At 47.9% G+C, this 20,602-nt stretch overlaps 1 protein-coding gene and 1 long non-coding RNA gene across 2 annotated transcripts in view; one reads left to right on the top strand and one right to left on the bottom strand.

Annotated features, from left to right (window-relative positions):
- The window catches only part of LOC146784224 (myoferlin-like), a 3,625,175-nt gene that overhangs the window by 1,298,008 nt on the left and 2,306,565 nt on the right, over window positions 1–20,602 (top strand). The gene's annotated exons all lie outside the window — the stretch shown is intronic.
- LOC146784225 (uncharacterized) overlaps window positions 1–20,602 on the bottom strand; it is a 137,503-nt gene that overhangs the window by 52,779 nt on the left and 64,122 nt on the right. The window contains exon 2 of the long non-coding RNA XR_014970657.1: window positions 12,483–12,541. This is a non-coding gene — a long non-coding RNA (uncharacterized LOC146784225). The remainder of the gene's footprint in view (window positions 1–12,482; window positions 12,542–20,602) is intronic.

Here is a 20,602-nt window from a genome sequence, read left to right on the forward strand (position 1 = left end):
CCTGTCCGCAACCCCAGCACGGCTGCCGAGCACCGCTACAACAACGCCCATGGGCGGACCAGGAGAGTCATTGAGAGGACGTTTGGACTTCTGAAGAGCCGATTCCGGTGCCTCCACAAGACCGGCGGAGCACTCCCATATGCCCCGGTGAAGGTGTGCAAGATCATCATCGTCTGCTGCATGCTGCACAACATGGCAGTGGAGGAAGCTGTTCCACTCATACTGGATCAAGATGACCAGGAACATCCACCCGTGGAGGATGAAGGCCTTGGTGACGGGGCAAGTGATGTGGAGGAGGAGGAGGCTGTGGAGGACATGCGGAGTCGGCTCATACGCAACTTCTTTGCTTAGTGGTGAGTTCCAGTGTCTGAGTGTGCACGCATTGGGCCGTGTGTGGCATGTGTTGCAATGTGTGTGTCCATCTGCATGTCTGCCAAGTGAGTCAGTGGTGTGTATTGAAGTGTCACTCGAGTGATGGCGCAATGGAAGGATGTTGTCAGAGAGTCATCATTGTCACCTGTCATGTTGACAACATGATACGTGTTGAGTACATGCTTGCGGATGTGCTCCTTTGGGCTGACTCCTTGTGTGTCTCTCTTCCACAGGTCCATGGGCATGCTGTCTGCTGGTGGCATTGTTGTGCTCCTGCTACTCCTCATGAACACAGCAACATGTGCTGATTCTGCGTCACATGCACGGGCAAGTTTGGAAATCTCCTTAGGGTAAGGGATGCCTCACGGCGTTTTGGGTGTGTAAATTGTTTGTAGTCTGTGTGCACTTCTCCGGTTCATGTGTGGTCAATTTGCATACATGTGGATCCTACATGGGGAACATGACATGGGGCAGGCTTCACCTGGAGCCATGGTCAGACTTGGTGACTGTCATGTGTCAGGGGATTGGGGATTGTGATGAGGCCATCAATGTGTGTAACACTGGCCTCGGAAACATACAGGTTGCACCGGGTTGACATGGTGTGTGATTGCCCCATCAGGGCCTCAATGGTGTATAGCAGCCTCTCCGTGGCAGCAGGGGGTGTTTAGCTGTTATCCGTCACTTGTGTGCCAGTTCAATGGAATACCAGCATCTGTGTTGCAATGGGGGGTGCCAGTGTTGCTCCCACATGTTCATCCACATGACCTGTGTATGTGTTGACAGAGTATCATTGTCATTCCAACACACATGACTAATAAATTTGTCCCTCTGTCTCCAAGGTGCCTCTTCCCTGTCAATGGTGGCCTGTTGCCACTGTGCGTGCGGCATGTCTGGCATAGTTTTCAGAGGTGGTGCATATGTGTCTATGTGTAGAGTGACAAGATGCTAGCGGTTTGTCAGGGAGTGGAAACTGTCTTATGCACAAGATGCACAGTTCCATCCACCTCAAGGCAAGAGAGACCATCCCCCAGGGCAACTACAACATCCGTGTCGAATCCTACCCTGCAGTCTACGGACATGTGCCTTACGACTCCCATGATACTTGTCCATATCCGGAGTGCATCTGCACAGCTCTGCTACTGCATCGGGCAACCAGGCCACATCAACGTCCAAACGGGATGGGGGGAATGATTCACAGCCAGCTGCAGGATGACCTTCTCGATCCACGCCCACACTCATGATGCAGCACACAACCCCAACACAACCATGTGGCACTGTGATCCAAAACTGCATTCTGGCATCTCCATGCATCCAACCTTGGCCTAGCCACCATTCTCAACATCCGCCTGACGCAAGCATGCAGGACATGGTAGGGACACATGTCTAGACATACCTGGGAGCGGCAAGCCAGGTCACTCCACATGATCCCTGACCTCTGCGCATGACTGTTGCTCCCCTGAATGTGTCTGTAGCCACAGTTGTGCGGGAACCACTCAGCTGGTTGGGCCCAGCACAGGTGAGTATGGTACTCCATGTCTGTATCAGATGATACATTGGGACCCATGTGTGTCCTGGGCAAGACTGAGACCCCACGGTTTGGATGGTTGGCGTTAATTCTGAGATCAGGCATGCTTTGACTTTACGACACACACATGTATTGTAATAATGCAGAATCACGGCATCATCTTGTAAGTGTGATTAATTTATTTGTGGTGGGGTACGGGTTTGTGGGGATGACAAGTGGTGCACAGCGGGAGTGTAGAATCCAAAGTTCACTGGGGGAGTTGGTATCCTTGCCGTAGCAAAATGTCAGAGTCCATGCCACAGTCTTCGTCAACATAGGTCAGACAGTGACCAGCAAGTCCATGTGGCAGAGGATGTCATGTGCTGCTATTGGGCTAGAGGGCCAGGTGCCAGGCCAGGTGACCTGGGAGATGGTGATGTTCTGCTGACTCTCACAGTCTTTTTCGTGGACGACCCACCTTCCTGCAGGGACCCTCGGAAGCAGGCCGTGACGATGTCTGTCACGCTCCGTCGGATGAATCCTCCTCCTCCTGATCCCTCCCTGTGTCTGGTAATGGCCTTCGCCTGGTGCCACAGGGAGGGTTGCCCATGTGGTCGGCAATCCGACGGAGTACACCGGTCATTTGGGTTTGCACCACCACGAGCTCAGCCTGTCTATCCTCCATCCTTCCTTGGTGTTGCAGTTGACAGGCATGTTGCTGGGCCTGCAGGGTCTTCATCTCCTGGAGGGTCCCCTTGATGTCATTGAGGGTGGACGCAATCTGGTCCATGCCCCTGGTGTCACTCCGGTATGTATCCAGGATGTTGCTGACCTGGGACACTACCGGGTCCTGAGCTCCCTGGTCAGGTTCGCGCCTCCGCCGTCCTCCACTCCCGCCACTCCTGCCCACGTGCACCTGGCCTGCCGTTGTGGGCGCATCGGGTCTCCGGGACCCCTGAGGGATGGCATCTGCGTTGCCGCCTGCCTCCTCCTGGGTGCCCGGAGGACCGTGTCCCTCCTGGGCAGACTGGCTGGGTGGTCGTGTGCGGGCAGGGCTCCTGGACGTCTCCTGGGATGTGGCAGGAATGGGGGTGGTGGTTGGCACAGTTGTACCTGACGCAGGTGTTGCAGGTGGTTGGACACCAGAGGGGCCAGGTTGGTCTGGGTCATCCACGGAGCGGTGAGAGTCGTCGCTGGCGGTGGGGTCCTCATCCCGCAGAGCCTGGTCCTGTGAGACTTCCCCCCCAGTGTTGGGGGGTGATCGTCGACGTTGACCTGTGTGTGAGAGAGACAATGTTAACAGTGTTACATGTGGCATCCATGTTTCATGCATTTCTGATTTGGCACTCTTCCTCTGGGTAGTTGGATCTGTCTTGCATTCCTCTCACAGTGCACTTGTGCATGGGTATGTCCCTTGGCCACAGCTGTCAGGGCTTTACGCATGTGTGACACAATCTTAGTTGATGCATCTATTTGGGTACACAGTCAGCAGTGTGGTGTGCGGGCGTAGCGAGCCATGCAGAGGCGCCTTACGTGTTGCACTGTACGTGGCCAAATGGTGTTTTGCCAAGGCAATTTGATGTTGCAGGTAGGTGACTGAAGCATTTGTGACAGGGTTCTTACCGACACAGTGGGTGGGTATACTGGGTGTGTGGTTAGGTCTGTGCCTGCAGCACGGATGGACTCGTGCACAGATTGACACATGGACCGGTCTTCATCTACGGTAGGGGGGGGTTGAGGCACTGCCAGACCTTGTCTGCATGCACACAGTCCACCGGCTGACGAGTGGACATGGCCACACCACCCAAGGGTGATTTAGTCTCCCTGTGTCTCCCTTCCTCCCTCCCTCTGTCACCCTCCTCCCTCTGTCGGTCTCCCTCTGTCACCCTACTCCCTCCCTCTGTCTGTCTCCCTGTGTCCCCCTCTGTCTCCTTCCCTCTCATTCCCCCTCTCCCTCCCTCTATTTGTCACCCTCTGTCACCTCAGGCCAGCTTCCTGGGCACACACAGTTAGCCGGTCTTTGAATGGCCATTGGCTTGTTCATGTGAGTTAGTTCCTGTTCTCCGGGCACCCATTGGGCAGTGTGTCTGAGTGTAGGCTGCTGCTGTGGCGGTGTGTGCTGAGACTCTATCAGAGCGATGCATCTTCATTGTCTGCTGTTATGTGCAAATTGTGCCTTCAGACCCATGTCATCCTGCATGGCAGCCACCATTTGCAGGCAAGACAGTACTGTGTGGGTACACACAGTTTGTATGGCTGTGCCCTGGGCCATATGGGCTGAGGGCATTGTTGTGTGCTTGTGAGTTGCTCAATGTTAGTTTTGATGCCCCCACTCCCAGCATCGGCCACATCCTGTGTTGTGTTGGTGTTTTGTGTGGCCTGTGACTTGGCATGGCCCTGATTGATGCGTGGGGCATGGAGGCGCTAGTGGCATGTGTGTGTTTGTGGAGTGTTGTTGTGTCCGGTGGTGGCTTGGGGGGGGTGGCATGCAAGATTGATTGTGTATGGCATCCCCCCCATGTGAGGTGAGTTGTTTGTGTACTCACCAGGGTCTGGGAGTCCTGGTAGTCTGTGTAGTCCCTCCACCGCCAGCGTGGACATCACCTTCTCCTCCCAGGGATGGTATTGTACCGGTCTGGGGGGCGGCCCTCCTCCAGTGATGTTCCCCTGGTTGTGATTGTCAGTCATCTTCCTCTTGACCGTCCTCCGCAGATCGTACCACCTGGATTGGCACTCATGCCTGGTCCTTCTGGTGGTCCCAACAGCATTCACAGAATCGACAATCCTCTGCCACATGGCCGTTTTTTCGGATATGCTGGTCTGTCTGACCAATGTCCCAAAGAGCTGTGGCTCGACTCTGAGGATTTCGTCGACAAGGATCTCCAGCTCCTCCTTTGTGAACTTTGGATTCTTGGTGGTGGACATGGCGTGGGGTGTGGGTGTGGATGGTTGTGGGGGTGTGGGTGTGGATGGTTGTGGGTGTGTGGGTGTGGTAGTGGAGGTGTGTGTGTGAATGTGATGAGGGGGTGTTTGTGTAGGTGGTTGTGTGAAGGTATGCAAGTGTGAGGTTCAAGTATGGTGGTGTGGGTCGTCTGTGGGCTCTGGCAGCAGTGGGTCTGTTGCAAAGGCTCATGGTTTGTGTGTGTGGTCCATTTTTATTGGTCCATTTGTGGGTGTGGCTGTGTTTGAAATTTGTGTGGGTGTGTTATGAGGAGTGATTGAGTTTTGGGCCTCTGTTTGGCAGTTTGGCAGTTGCAGGTGAGTGTATGTGATGTTTGTGGGGTTGTTGGGTATGTTTGGTGGTGTGGGGAAACTCTAATTGACTCTCCTTGTGTAAATATGGTTTGTCCTGGTTCAGTACGTGTGTTTTTGGCGTCAGTATGGTACGTACATGCACTGGTGGGGGTACGGTCCGTACATTCCCTGGTGGGGTGTGGGTACGGCCGTACTTCCACGGGTGGTGGTTCGTTGCGTACATACACGGCTAGGGGTTAGGTGCGTACATACACGGCTGGGGGTTAGGTGCGTACATACACGGGTGGGGTGGGGGTTCGGTGCGTACATACACGGGTGGTGGTTGGGTGCGTACATACACGGGTGGGGTGGGGGTTCGGTGCGTACATACTCGGCTGGGGGGGGTTCGGTGCTTACATACACGGGTGGGGGTTTGGGGCGTACATACACGGGTGGGGTGGGGGTTCGGTGCGTACATACACGGCTGGGGGGGTTCGGTGCGTACATACACAGGTGGGGGTTCGGGGCGTACATACACTGCTGGGGTGGGGGTTCGGGGCGTACATACACTGCTGGGGTGGGGGTACGGGCCATACTTCCACGGGTGTGGGTACGGTCCGTACATACACGGGTGGGGGTTCAGGCGTACATACATGGCTGGGGGGGGTTCGGTGCGTACATACATGGGTGGGGGTTCGATGCGTACATACACGGGTGGGGGTTCGGGGCGTACATACACTGCTGGGGTGGGGGTTCGGGGCGTACATACACTGCTGGGGTGGGGGTACGGGCCGTACTTCCATGGGTGTGGGTACGGTCCGTACATACACGGGTGGTGGTTCGGTGCGTACATACACTGCTGAGGTGGGGGTTCGGTGCGTACATACACGGGTGGTGGTTTGGTGCGTACATACACTGCTGGGTGGGGGTTCGGTGCGTACATACACGGGTGGGGGTTCGGTGCGTACATACACGGGTGGGGGTTCGGGGCGTACATACACTGCTGGGGTGGGGGTACGGGCCGTACTTCCACGGGTGTGGGTACGGTCCGTACATACACGGGTGGGGGTTCGGTGCGTACATACACGGGTGGTGGTTCGGTGCGTACATACACTGCTGGGGTGGGGGTTCGGTGCGTACATACACTGCTGGGGGGGTACGGTGCGTACATACACGGGTGGGGGTTCGGGGCGTACATACACGGGTGGGGTGGGGGTTCGGTGCGTACATACACGGCTGGGGGGGGTTCGGTGCGTACATACACGGGTGGGGGTTCGGGGCGTACATACACGGGTGGGGTGGGGGTTCGGTGCGTACATACACGGCTGGGGGGGTTCGGTGCGTACATACACGGGTGGGGGTTCGGGGCATACATACACTGCTGGGGTGGGGGTTCGGGGCGTACATACACTGCTGGGGTGGGGGTACGGGCCATACTTCCACGGGTGTGGGTACGGTCCGTACATACACGGGTGGGGGTTCGGGGCGTACATACACGGGTGGGGGTTCGGGGCGTACATGCACTGCTGGGGTGGGGGTTCGGTGCGTACATACGCGGGCGGGGGGGTGGTGGGGTGTTCGGCGCGTATGCGGGCACATGTCTCCATGGTTGCTATGGGAGTTCGGTTCGGACGGTGTTTTTTGCGTACGGTTGTGAAATGGGGAGGACTGGAGGGATCGTACTTGCGCTGTCGGACTTAATTTTTCCGCACGGTGGGTTTTTCGACCGGGGACGTGTCGGTGACTTTTCCCGACCCGAGGACGTGTGGGGAAATCTTCCCAATGCGATTCGTATGGACTTTTTTCCGTTCGAATCGTACTTGGCAGTTTGTACGCTACTTTGACGATTCGGACGGAAAAAAATCCGGATACGAGTCTGACGGGGAATTTTTTTACCGGATCGGAATTGGCACCCTAGTGAAGATTTTTGTAAATGTCTCCATATACATTGGTTTAGATGGAAGTAACATCCTTGGATAGCTGTATGGGGGTACAGTTTTAGAATGCAATTTATCATGGCTTGCTCAAAGTCTATGATAATTCTTTGAGGGTAAAAATCATTTGATTCTTGTTTTAGTTTTCCTAGCATTTCATTATATGTTGTGTTTTGTTTGTTAGGTAATAGTGCATAAATTAAAGGTATGGAAGTGTTGTGATATTGACCGTGTATTGTGTAAAGCTGGTAGAATGGTTTTGGGCATATTGTAAAGGTGCCATCCATCATCCATGTTTGGCATTGTTGGAGTTTAGTTATATTGTTTGCAGTAGCAAACATTATGATTCTTTTTTCTGTGCTTTTGTTATCAAAAAAAATAAAAGGTTCATTATTGTGGGTGATAGTTAATTCTGGTGGAATGATGATATCTTGAAAAGTTTTAGGGGATGGTATAGTTGTCGTGGTTGCTTTTTTGGTCCTAGCAATAGTTCTTTTTATAGAAGCAATTGATGGTAATTGGCCTCTTGCTTCTTTGGGCACTCTAGGTAATAGTTCTTTTAGGATTACACTTGTAGCAGTTTGTGAACCAGTGCTTAATTCTTTGATATTTTCGAGGGTTGATCTGACTTCTATTTCAGAGAGATTGGGTGGATGGTTATGCTCTCTTGTATATAGTACAGTTGTTTCTCTTGTTGTTGCTCGTCCGTAGCATTTGTTCGAATAATATTTAGAACACTCCCAGTTCACTTTTCGGTCCGTCTGCTTTTCTTGGGTGTATGTGTAACCCATGTAACACAATAGGAATTTTCCTTTCTGCGAAGTTATAAATTGGGCTTCTTCTGTCATCGTGATGTGTTAGAAATCTGGAAAAAATGTATATGAAAATATATGCAATAGTACTTTATATATTTCTATAAAAATAGGAAACAAACTACTTTTTTATATATACTTACCTGGGGCCTCATGTAGGTAAATACAAATTACCGATTCTTAAATACCGAACCGTACCGAATCGGTATTTAAGAATCGGTAAGTTATATGTAGGTAATAATTCGGTAATATTTACCGAATCGGTAGCATTCGGTAATCAAGAATCGGAATTTACCGAATCGGTAAATACCGAGGTGGTATTTACCGAATCAGTAAATACCGAAGTGTAATTTACCGAATCGGTAAATACCGAATCGGTATTTACCGAATCGGGAAAAAAAAATCACATGACTGGATGAAACAGCCAATCCTGTGCAACCACACCCCACCCAACCAGGAAGTGGCCACACCCAGGCAGGTGCACACAATTAACAGACTCTGGAGAGGCTTGGAGTGCAGAGGAGAGGCAGGGAGCCAGTGCCTGTTTGTGCAGCACAAAAACATCATGTCGACGCAGAGGACAGTGAGAGATGGAGGGGAAAGGAGGAGGAAGATGAAATTCAGCCCCAAGGAACTCCAGGTGCTGGTGGAGGAGGTGGTGAAGCAGCACCAGAAGCTGTTTGGGAGGCAGTCCCTGCAAGTGCCTGAGGCAGAAAAGCGCAATATTTGGCTGGCCATCCAGGCGCAGGTCAATGCTGTGGGAGTGACCCACAGGGACATAGAGGTCCTCAAAAAGCGCTGGTATGACCTGAGGATTGTAACCAAGAGGAAGATGGGGGAAATCCAGAAGGAGGCCAGCCAGACTGGAGGTGGAACCAACAGGGCACCTGCCCTCACCGAACTGGAGGAGCTGGTGGAGGCCACAATCGAGCAAGAGAGCGTCGTGGGCCTTGGGGATGCCGACAGCTCTGCCAGAGCCGCCACCCAACAAGGTAAGACGAATGCACAGCAATGTAGCCCCCCCTACCCCTATCCCACATCCCCCATTGTGAAATGAGTATCCCACTCCAGTCCATGTGTTAGTGCAGACAGGCAATGCATTCTGGGAGATGTAGTCAGGGAAACCCCAACCATGAAGTAAATAGCACAGGACAACAAGGCATGTTACACACATTAGCCACAAGCAGGGAGAGGACAATGTGAGAGTGTAACATGATTTTATTGTGATGCTTGCAATGCAGCCCTTCAGGTACACTGAGCCGATGTTGCATTTCTGTCCACAGATGTGACATCGCGCAGGACAGGACATGCTGCAGGAGAGAGGGCACACCGGCCACACAGATCAGCTCTGGCCAGCACAAGTTCAGCCCAGGGAGCAGTGCCACAGGCAGCCGCACCACTAACACAGGCAGCCTCGCCTCAACCAGAGCCAGCCTCACCTCAACCAGAGCCAGCCTCACCTCAACCAGAGCCAGCATCACCTCACCCAGAGCCAGCATCGCCACTCATGTTTGAGTCACCGGCCACATCACCGCCTGCATGTGTGAGAATGAGGAGGCGTGCTGCCGCCAGGCTGCGAGCATTAGACACCTCGTCTGACGACAGCAGGGGCCCTGAGCAAATTACTATGCCCCAGGATGGGAGCCATGCCACTGTGCCCTACACCTCACAGGCAGAACAGACGGGTGCAAGAGGGCGCCGCAGGTCGCGTGTCCAGAGTCCACCAGCAAACATTGACAGCCATGGTGTCTTCTCGGGGCTCGAGGGCAAAATGTTAAAACAACAGCGCCTGCAAACAAAGGCAGTCATGTCAGTCCAGAGGCATATACGGTGCATGAAATCAACATTTGTCAACATGGACAAGAACATCAGCACAATGGCAGTGGGGATGGGTGAAATGGCAGCGGGCATTCGGGACATGTCCCAGTCAATCCAGCAGTTGTGCAGCAAATTAGATGCTGACATAGATGCACGGCGCCGGGAACGGCAGAGGAGGGACACTAACACCAGGGCACTCAACCGTTTGGCAACTGCCACTTCTCTACTCTGCCGGCGCTCTGTGGCGATGCAGGAGGGCCTGACACACTGCTGCAGCGACGTGTCTCGGGGGATGGTGCAGGTCACAAGTGCACTTGAGGTGCTATTAACTAGTCAGGCGGCCACAACTGCTGCAGGGGATGCTGCGGAGAGCATCGACTCCAGCAGCAGGAGCAGCATCACACCCCCCGTCCCAGAAGCACGCAGGAGCAGCAGGCGGCTTGGGGTTGGCAGTAGTGAGGATGCTCAATCCGTGCCATCCCACACTGCAGCGCGTGTGCGCAAACATTGATGCAGCCCTGCGTAGCCAATTCCCAATGGGTGACGTAACCCTGGACTTACCCCTTGTAAATATGCTATGTTGCCAGATTGGCTTGATCTTGTTGTAATGGCGTAGTGCCGCATTAAAACTACGTCATGACATACCACAACTGGCTGTGTCCCCTTACTTACTCAGAAATAGTTGCATGTGATCTCTGCCCGTCTCTCTCTCCCATCTATTGCAGTTGGCACTCCAGCTGCGTTGCCCTCTGGCTGGCCTGACTCATCCTCGTTGTCCTCAAAATCTGTTAGTTCCACCTCTGTACCTCTCTTCATGGCAAGGTTGTGCAGCATTGCACAAGTGGCAATGATCTTGCAGCAGTTGATCGGTGTGTACTGGCGTGCGCCTCCGCTCTTGTGGAGGCAGCGGAACCTGCTTTTCAGTAGTCCAAACGTGCGCTCCACCACATTGCGTGTAGATTTATGTGCCACGTTATATCGTCTCTCACTCTGGGTTGATGGGTGTAGGTAGGGAGTGAGGATGAATGACCGGCAGGCATATGCACTGTCGCCTAGGTGAGTAAAAGGGAACCATCAGTCACATGCCTCTATACACTATGATTTTCAGGTTTCATGGGGCGTCACTGTTACTTACCTAGCAGGTATCCCTCTCCAAATTCTCCGGCAATCAGTCGTGTGTAGATCCCACTGTTCTGGAAGATGTAAGAGTCGTGGGTGCTCCCAGGAAACTTCGCTACAATGTCAGTGATGATGTTCCCTGCATCACAGATTACCTGCACATTGATGGAGTGGGTGGACTTTCTGTTCCTGTAGATGTGCTCAGTGTCAGCTGGTGGGCAGATTGGGATGTGTGTGCCATCAATACAGCCAATGACATGGGGGAACTGTGCCATGTGATAAAAGTCAGTTTTAGTTTTCTGCAGTTCAGCCTGTGTGTTTGGGAAGCTGATGTAGTGGTGCATTCTCTGCATCATGGCATCCAGGAACTTCCTGAAGAAATGGGACAGGCAACTCTGGGATACACCGCCCACCGCAGCTATCACCCCCTGGTAACTGCCAGATGCCAGTAGATGTAGGCTGCAGAGCACCTGCACATGTGGTGGTATGGCATGCGCCCTTCTTGTTGGCTGGTCCAGGAGTGGGTGCAGGTCCCTTATCAGGTCCATGATGGTTTGGGGGTGTAGCCTGTACCTTTCATGTATCTCTGCGTCAGTCAGTTGGAAGAGTGTGATGCGCTGTCTGTAGATGCGTTCCTCCCGTCTCCATATCCTCAGACCTGCTGCCTGTAGACGTAGGCGCCTTGCAATGACATACAGAGCGGCCATGTTGTCCACGCTGTTGCATTTTGGGATTGCTTATATGCTCTGTTGATGGTTACCACCTGCTTTCACTCAGTGTTAATTACCGACTCTTAATTACCGAATTTCATGGATTTCTTGATTACCGAATTTTCCTACATGTCTTTTTCAGTTTTACCACTTCATATTTACCACTTCATATTTACCGATTCATATTTACCACTTCATATTTACCGATTCGGTAAATATGTATTCGGTAAATATGAATCGGTATTTTAGAATTCGGTAATTATGAATCGGTATTTACCGCTTCATATTTACCGAAAACTGGTTTTTGGCCTCCTACATCTCACTTGTCTAAATACGGTCGGTAACGGCATATTTACCGAATTTCGGCCGTTACCGACCGGTATTTAGCTACCTACATGAGGCCCCAAGTGTTTTTGGTTGTATTTTAATGAAGATGTTGTTTGTAGACAAAATGCTGTTTAGTTGATGTAGTCTCTGAAAGTTAAAGGACATATATTGTTTTGGTTGGTTTAGTTTTTTAAGTGGGGTGGTATTGCTGTTTGGTATAGACTATATTTTTTTTGTTGAAACGTATTTTATTGTTTTACAAATCAACAACTCAACAAACATTCCCCCGCCTTCACCTGTCCCGGAAGTACCACACATTCATCATCAAGACCAATTATTCAGGAGAAGGAACAACCTTCCCACCCAGTTCTCTACCCCCCCCCCTCCCCCACCACATGTCAATGTACCCCCGTCCCCTACCCCTCTTACTATGTGCCCCTCCTCCCTAATAAATAAGATGCAGTAGCCCAACCTCTCCCTAAGCAAACAGAGCCTTCCCTCATGCCCAGTGGTATAGACTATAGGTGTTAATTTATACAGGTTTTTTAAAACTTAAAAAAGAGAACATGGATTTGTTTAGGGGTTTAGGATGTTTTGGGGTTTGAGTAGGATTTAATTAATATTTTATAAAGTATTTTGATAGTATACTTACTTTTTAGTGAGTCTTTTCTGGCAATCTTCAATATTTTCTTTAGCTGTTTGGAGTAATATCTGTAGTGGAAACATAAAGAGATGGAATATATAAGTTAGCTATTTATTTGAGTAATGATAAATTAGTGTTTTAGTTTAATTTGGCAGTTTAGTTAGAAAAGAATATTTACTTACGTTTTTAGAATAGTAGTAGGATGTAGGTTTCTTCTGTTTAGCAGAGTTTCTTCTTCATTCAATGCTTTGGTTTAAGGCACAGTAAAAGACTTGTTTTAATTCGTTTATATAGTGGTTTTAAATTGTTTCTTGAATGTTATTGGTTGTTTTCTGTATGTGGCCTTTCTATTGGATGGTTTGAATTTTTTTTAGTTAATTGGTTTCCTTTTATGGAAAATGCTAAGTAAGAGTAGATTTAGTTTTAAAGGAGGAGAGTTTTAAATAATTATATATAAAAAGATTGTTTATAATGTGTTGTAATTTTTTTTTAATGTGTTCGAAATGCCAATGTGATAATTATTTCAGTGTTTTTTTATTATGTTGTTAAATATTGAGATCGTTATAAATGTTATGTTTATGTTTAAGTAGAATCTCATTTGAAAATGTATGTTTTCGGAAAATATTGTCTTTATGTTGTTTAAAGTATTGGTTTTATTAGTATTAGAATTGTCGATATATTTAAAAAAAACGATATTATTGATGTCTATATTTTGGTTATCGATATTTGTGACATGTGTCATATTTATTTACTCATGTCGATATTTAGTATTGCGATATTTATGTGTGCGATTTTTGTGTGATCGATATAATTGTATTACGATATTGTAGTGTCGATATTAGTGTAGTTTTTTAAATAAGTATACAATGTCGATATTTTTGATGTCGATATATTTGATGCGATATTTGTGTAGTTCGATAATGTGTCTGTCGATAATATGTCAGAGATCCAATAAAACCGGGCAGCTATTCTTAAAATGACCTTCCTCTCTACAATAGGCACATTGGTTAGGACCTAATAAAGGTCGCGGAATAAAGGGCTCAGGCTTTTGATACACCCTCTGAAACTGTGGAGGCTGTTGAAACTGGTGCTGAGTATAACGAGGAGGATAAGCTTGTTGCAGAAGAACCTTCGTTTTTAATTCTTTCGTCTTCTTCTCTTGCTTATCTTTCTCCTCTTTATCCCTGTTCTCATAATATTGAGCAGTAGCCAATATCTGGGCAGAAGAAGAAACAGTCCATGAACTCTCGGAGTCTTTCAACTTATGTGACAGTTCGGGAAGCAAATTAAATACGAATTTATCTACAAATAATCGCTGTCCACCCTCCGTAGTCATATCCTGACCACTGTGATCAATAAACGTCTCCTCAAAACGAGTGAAGAAATCAGAGACACTCTCATCTTTCTTCTGCTTACACGCAGCTAATTTATCCCAATTAACTCGCAAGGCGGGCATCATCATTTTCATTAAAGTAATAATCCTACCAGGGAGTTCTGAAATCAAAACATCAGGCTTAGCACCACCCACTTGGGCTGCATCCGCGGCAGTTATAGCAGCCCAATCGCCACCCAATGCTTGGGCGTGATCCTCTCTATGAATCTGAGCCCATAATGTTTGTGGGACTACATTTCCCATCAAAATATCAATATCGGCTAAATTCATAATACAGGCATCAACAGTCTGGGACAACTCCTTATAATAGCCAGCAGGGTTTTTACGGGGATCCGGTAGAGACTGTTTAAGAGCCAAAACTTCAGATCTCTTCCAGGGGACATGTACCCATATACGCTGGAAGTGCGCGGGAACAGCTGGATTAGCACCTGCTTGTGCAACCGCTTCTCTCCACACTGGAGGAACCTCTCTCATGGGATAATGTTTGGATGTCAGCCTAACAGCAGGATCGGAATCAAAAAAAAAATGTAAGGAAAATAAGGACCTAAAAGTGACAAGTGTCCTTACGGCATCCTCAACCTTAGGACCCACAATGAGTCCCTTATTGAAATTAGCCTGAACATCTAACAAACCATGAGGAAGTAAACCCAAATCCATATCCTCCCATTCTTTAGCGAGAGTGTCACACATAACATTAAATACATATCTCTGCGTGGGCGCCTCCCACTGATGAAAGCTGTCATGATATCTTTCACACTATACTGGGGACCCTTCTCGATCCATTTGCGAGCGAGAGAGTCCAATACCACCCGTTCGTCGGAACCTGGGAGTTGACTACGAGACTGTCTTCGAGAAAAAGCCGGAGACATATTCAAAGTCTCAAAGAAAGGAGACAGAAACCCAGAGACAGTATCTGTGATTTGTTTGCGCACAGTAGGAGAATTAGACATAAGAACCGGGGACAAGGTATTAGGTGAACTAACAGAAGAATTAACAGTTATAAGGGGAGCCGAAGGCAAAGGAGATTGATGTTCAGGAAACGGAGGCAAAGAAGTCGGTGGCGGAAGAGGTGGGGGTGGCACTACCGGAAGGGGCAAATGCGGAAGAGCCGGAGCAGGCGGAGGCGCAACTAATGGCTGAACTGGTTGTAGCAATGGGGGTGCATTAGCACCTTGTACATAGGGAGGAGGCAATCTCAATAAGTGAGACATCAAAGGGTCTTCCTCCGGATCCTTACTTTTATCAGAAGGGGAAATAGGCAACACCGAATAGCATTTATCTATCGCCATACGATGCTGTCTCTCTGAAATTTCCATTTCATGATTAATCTCATTATCTTTAAACTGCTGGGCAGCCTGTATAATCGTCATACTTTGTGTTTCCTTATCTCGTTTTGCCTGTTTAATTTCTCTCTGTTTGGCTTCCTTACGCCAGAGGCGGAAAGAGTCAAACATTGCCGGCCGGGCTTTTCTTTTAAACAAAATTGCTTCCAAATTATCTAATATGTCAGGCTCAAAGCTACCATTCTGTGGCCACTGTAGAACACTATCGTTCTTCGTGTATTCGATCCATGCCTCATTACAGGCAATGGGGCCAACACCATGTTTAGAATAAAGCTCATAAGTGGGAGTTCCAACCGGAGGAATTGGACAAGAGTCCTCCAGCCGGGAATCCCTATTACAACCAAAACAACAAAACTTTCTAAACTTACTCAGACCAGGCATCGTTATTTCACTGGACTGTTCACAAACATCATGGGGTTAAATCAAATAACACAGCACAAACGTACTCACCCCTCGGCTTTTGCAATAGCCGAATCAAAGACCCAAATCAAAACAAAAATAGTGGGAGCTACCCACCAATACTTAACTAAGTATCTTCTTACACCAACAGAGGCCCGTCTAACGTCTCGCGATACCATACATCTCCAAAAGGGGCTAAAGCAAGGCGGCAGTCAGGGCAGCAGTCGTCAGCAGCCGTCAGGAAGGAGAAACCGCGCTGAAAAAGACCTTCGGATCACTTCGACATACAGGGGTCGCTTGACGTGGTTCGCGATTCCTCCAGAATTTTCTTGCGGGGTTCCTCACGACCCTCAGGCAAAATCGCTACCGCTGAAGCCGCCTCACAGAGGGCACCAATTGAAGAACCAGGGCCTTATGGGCCTGGCGGCACAGGGCACGCCTTAATCTTCTGAGTTCACCTGCTTTGTTGAACAGAGACACAGGACATTCTGTTGAGCGTAGAAGATCAGGTTTATTAGCTGCAGCTAAGTACAGTTGTCCCAGAAGTACACTCAGTATGTTCTTAGGAGACTGCCACTTTACTCCGTGGCGCACAATCTTTTATAGCACATAGATTCACCAAGAACACTCCCAATGCATACATGGTTATCCAATGAGAAGAGTTTGAAAACAAGATATAACCAATGAGAAAAGTTTGAAAACAAGATATCAAGTAACCCAAATAAACCTCTCTTCCAACTACTGCCACCCCTCCCCACAAGTTAAACAGTGGTAGTGTCTACAACTCAACTTGCAGGTAGCAGGACATATTTGTATGCTTTGGAGGACAGTTGTGAAATGAGAGAATACAAGTAGAGAATAGCGAAGGCCAGAAGATAAGATAAAGTCAGGAAAGAATGGTGTGAACCGACAGACAGTTGAGACAGGGTTTAGTCAAACCAGACGAGGATTAGTGGACTCAGCCAGTCCCTGACATCAGTCTCGTAAACAGAGGCAGAAGGTTATTTGACACGTCGCAGTAAGATCAGCAGAAAAACTTCGTTCATTGTGCTGTCCGTGTGTGAGGGCAACACAAAATGGCAGTGGTGGCTGAATACAAGCGAGATCGAAAATCGAATTTACTCACCATCCATTTTTCTAGTCACGAGTTCCCTTATTTTGAACTCTAAGCAAGTTTTGTATTATTATTGTGATTTGGGAAAATGTGCCTCAAAATATCATCGTAAGAGGTACTTTCCTGTAAGCACACCAAGATTTGATTATAAGCTTAGGTAATAATTTGCTTATTCAGCTCCTCTGGATCTTTACTGGCCCAGCGCAGGGAATATCCATTTTGGCGGGCCAAAGAAATGTTTTGAGTCCAGACCAGTCTGCTGTTTATTAGCTGGTCGCCTGCTTTTGGCAGGACTATATTAATACTTAGAGGCAGGTGATCGCTCATAACATTGGAGTGGGTTTTAAAATTTTCAATCCAAGTGGCATAACGATTTGGAACGATTATAAAATCTATTATAGATTGAAATTCTCTGCCTATAAATGTATAATCAAAATCCACTCTTGGGGTACACAACATATTAGCAAAACCCAGATCATGTGAGAACATAATTTCATTAAACTTCTTCCCCCTTTCCGAGTGTTCAAAATGAGTCAAATGATCATCCTCTTCTGTTTCTGAGCCACAAACACCACACCCAGCTTGTGGACGGATACTAACATTAAAATCACCGCCCCAGGTGGTATTCATATATCGGTAGCTTTGGGGACCCCTACTTTACCCAGATCATCGCCAAGTGACTTTAAAATGTCACCCAATTGTCCCTTTTCTGCATTATTATAGAACTTTATTACAAACACAGCTACTTTTGACTCCAGATGAATGAATACAATTTGGTAAAATATTGCCGATTTTATCATCTTGATTTTTTGTAACCCCAACAGATTAGAAATATAAACACAAATCCCCCCCTTATGTCTCCCATATATTGACCGGGTTGCTGGCGTATGATAAGTCTTATATCCATCTTTGTAGACTTCATCCAGCAGCCAAGTCTCCTGAAAACATAGGATATCAAATCTATAAATAAAATCAGTCCAAACAGAGTCGCTCACTTTAGTTCGAAGACCAGCTACTTTCCAGTAAAGCACACTAATGTTCTTGGAGACTGTTAATTTGGAAATAGGTACGGTCTGACAATCCAAAGCATGCCCAGGACTCTCAGCCCTCCTTAGATCACTGTTCGTACTTAGTTCCAGTGTTTCTCTGAGCATTGACCTAGATCATTCTTCCCTGTTATCCATATTCTCGCTCTGGCCTTGATTCAGTGCACTAGTATTTTCGATCAGAGTCAATTCATGGGGGATTTGATTTACATGACCGTCTATAAGGATACACCGGTCTTTATTAGCAGGAAGTCAATCGTTCTCATCCAAAGATTGGAGAATCCCACATCTAAGTTGTAGATCATATGATCAGTAGGCTGTATTGGGGGATAGTTATCTCTCTGCCAGTAAGGGATATTAGGCTGATAAAAATAACCCAAAGGGAGGACTTTTATACCTGTATCATTAATATTTTTATCTCCCGTTCTGATAAAAATTTCCAGAACCAGTGATGGAATACCTAACGAGAGAACAATGCAATCCCCTCGAAAGGCCTTCCTACTTGTTCCCACCCATGGGACACACCTAACCATCTTAAAGGCTTTAAACATTTCCCTAGTCAGACCTGTTCTGTTCCCCAAGCAATGAATAACTTTATTCCTCAGGGAAAAACAAGTTTTGTTTTCCCCTTCAGAGGGTAGTGGAACATTGGCCAAAATCACTGTAAAAGGGGTGGCTGCAGGAGGTAAATGTAGGTATTGCAATTTGGGTAAGTATTCATGTGAATTAAAAGTGGTAGAACCTGTTCTTAAACGCAAATCCCGTGGAGATGGTTCCCCCCGCAGTACTTCTGATCTTTCTTTCCCTATCTCTCTAGGTTCACCTCCCTTTATTAACGAACTGCTTTGCGTAGTTGCAGTTAGTTTAGCAGGTCCCATAGCTCTATTTATCCTGACCCTCTTATCTATCTGTCTGTCAGTTCTCACAGGGATAACATTTGGATTTAGGCTTTGAGGTTTAGCTAAACTATTATATGTGCTCAATTTACTCATCCCCTCGTTTTGAGGAATACTATTTTGATTCCCTATAACTCTTTCCAGGCCTAAATTTATTTTGTCCAGTCTAACTTTCAAAGTACCAATTGATTGTTTAATATACTTTGTTAATTCTGTAATCAGGCTTAACATTATCTTCATTTTATTTATAGGGGAAGCGTTGCCCTTATTTTTTTTTCGTGGCAGTGGTTCTTTAACCTTTTGATTCAGCAAAATACCTTTCCCCTGCTGTTTTTTAGTTTTAGACTTAGACATATCAGTCTCAGTTGGGGCCTGATGTATTACTGGCAACAGGTTTTTAGGAATTTCATTAATTTTTGGGTTACAGGGTCTTTTTGGCGGGGGTAACGAGTCAGTGTCCGGGTCATTTATGGAGATCTCAGCACGAATAACCTGAATGCAGCCATTTTGTAGCTCTATAGTCACATTTTCTGATGTACAGACTTCCCCAATCTCATTGTTATATAAAACTTTAGCCTTACTATTTTGTATCAACCCTTGTGATTCAATATTTAATGACTCTTCTACTGTGAATATTTGTTTTTCAATGGCACCGACTGCCCCAGTGAGATAGTTTAACGGAGTCATATTGGCATCTCTCGGCTTTCTGGCTAATTGCCCTGAATTGTTACTGGGCAATTTCCTTTTACCCATTTTTGATAAGCCGGTCAAAATAAATCTGCAAAGGAAGCGAGCCCCCCTTACTTTATAGACTCAATATGTTAAATGAGCCACTATTTAGAGAAGTACTCCTCTCCCAACTTTTTTCTTTTGAACAACAGCTGTCTCTAGATAGTTACATAGAATAGTCCCCCTACTAGAAAAAACACTGTATGACTCAAAAAATCTTAGGGTTCTGTAAAAACATTATATAGATAATAAATCAATTTACAATCAAGCCGGGAGAATACCCAAATACTTATCCAGTCTCTGAACAGTAAAATCAAGAGAGGTGGCCCAGCCCAGCCTCCTTCAGTCTCCGACGGGCTCAGACAGGCCCGCCCTTGGCCCGGGCTTCGCCCAGGCACGTCCCGCACGTGTCCCGCGCAGCGGTGAGTGAGGCTCGTTATATGTGCCACCTGGCGCGAGTTCTCTGACGCGTGCGGCTCCTGCCGCAACGGGCTATGGGCAATGTGGTCCTCGTTGCTTCCCTGTGGGGAAGGTAAAGTGCAGCGTGCGTCTCACTGGGGCAGGGACGAATAAAAACGCAGTTCCCCAGTCTTTTATGGTATAAGTAGTTTTTATTGAGTATGCTTTAAAGTCGTACAGTACACCCACCTACAACCACCGGCCGGTGGGGAACCTTCAGTCAAATTCAAACTTTTATTGATAGAAAAGGAGGAAGGACGAGAGCACTCTCGTAAAAAACAATGAGAAAAAGAAGAGAACAGAAAAGGAAAGAAAAGAGTTCCACCCATAGAGTATGACAGATTCGGTAGGGATCTAGGAATGGGGAGCCAGTAAGGGGGCCTTTGGGTCTGGCAGCTGGTCTGCTGGGACGTGTAGGATTCTGAGGTATCGAGAGCAGGTAAGCTCCACGAACACGGAAGAGAGGTATGCCACCGTGGACCCCCAGGTCTTATCAAACTTAGGCAGTGTGCGGTGGATCCCAGAAGTGATTCTTTCCATACCCACTATGTCCCATATTTTGTGTAGCCAGTCTAACTGAGTCGGAACCTCCACTGTACCCCATTTAGCAAGGAGAACCTGTTTAGCCGCCCCCAGTGTTAAGGTGATCGCCCTGCCACTACAGGACCTGAGAGGGTAAGTGAGAGGATTGGGCAATCCCAGAAGAATATAGCTAGGGAACCTAGGGAGTTCTGTGTGATATATTTGGTC

The sequence above is a fragment of the Triturus cristatus genome, chromosome 11 (genome assembly GCF_964204655.1).
Source record: "Triturus cristatus chromosome 11, aTriCri1.1, whole genome shotgun sequence".
NCBI lineage: Eukaryota > Metazoa > Chordata > Amphibia > Caudata > Salamandridae > Triturus > Triturus cristatus.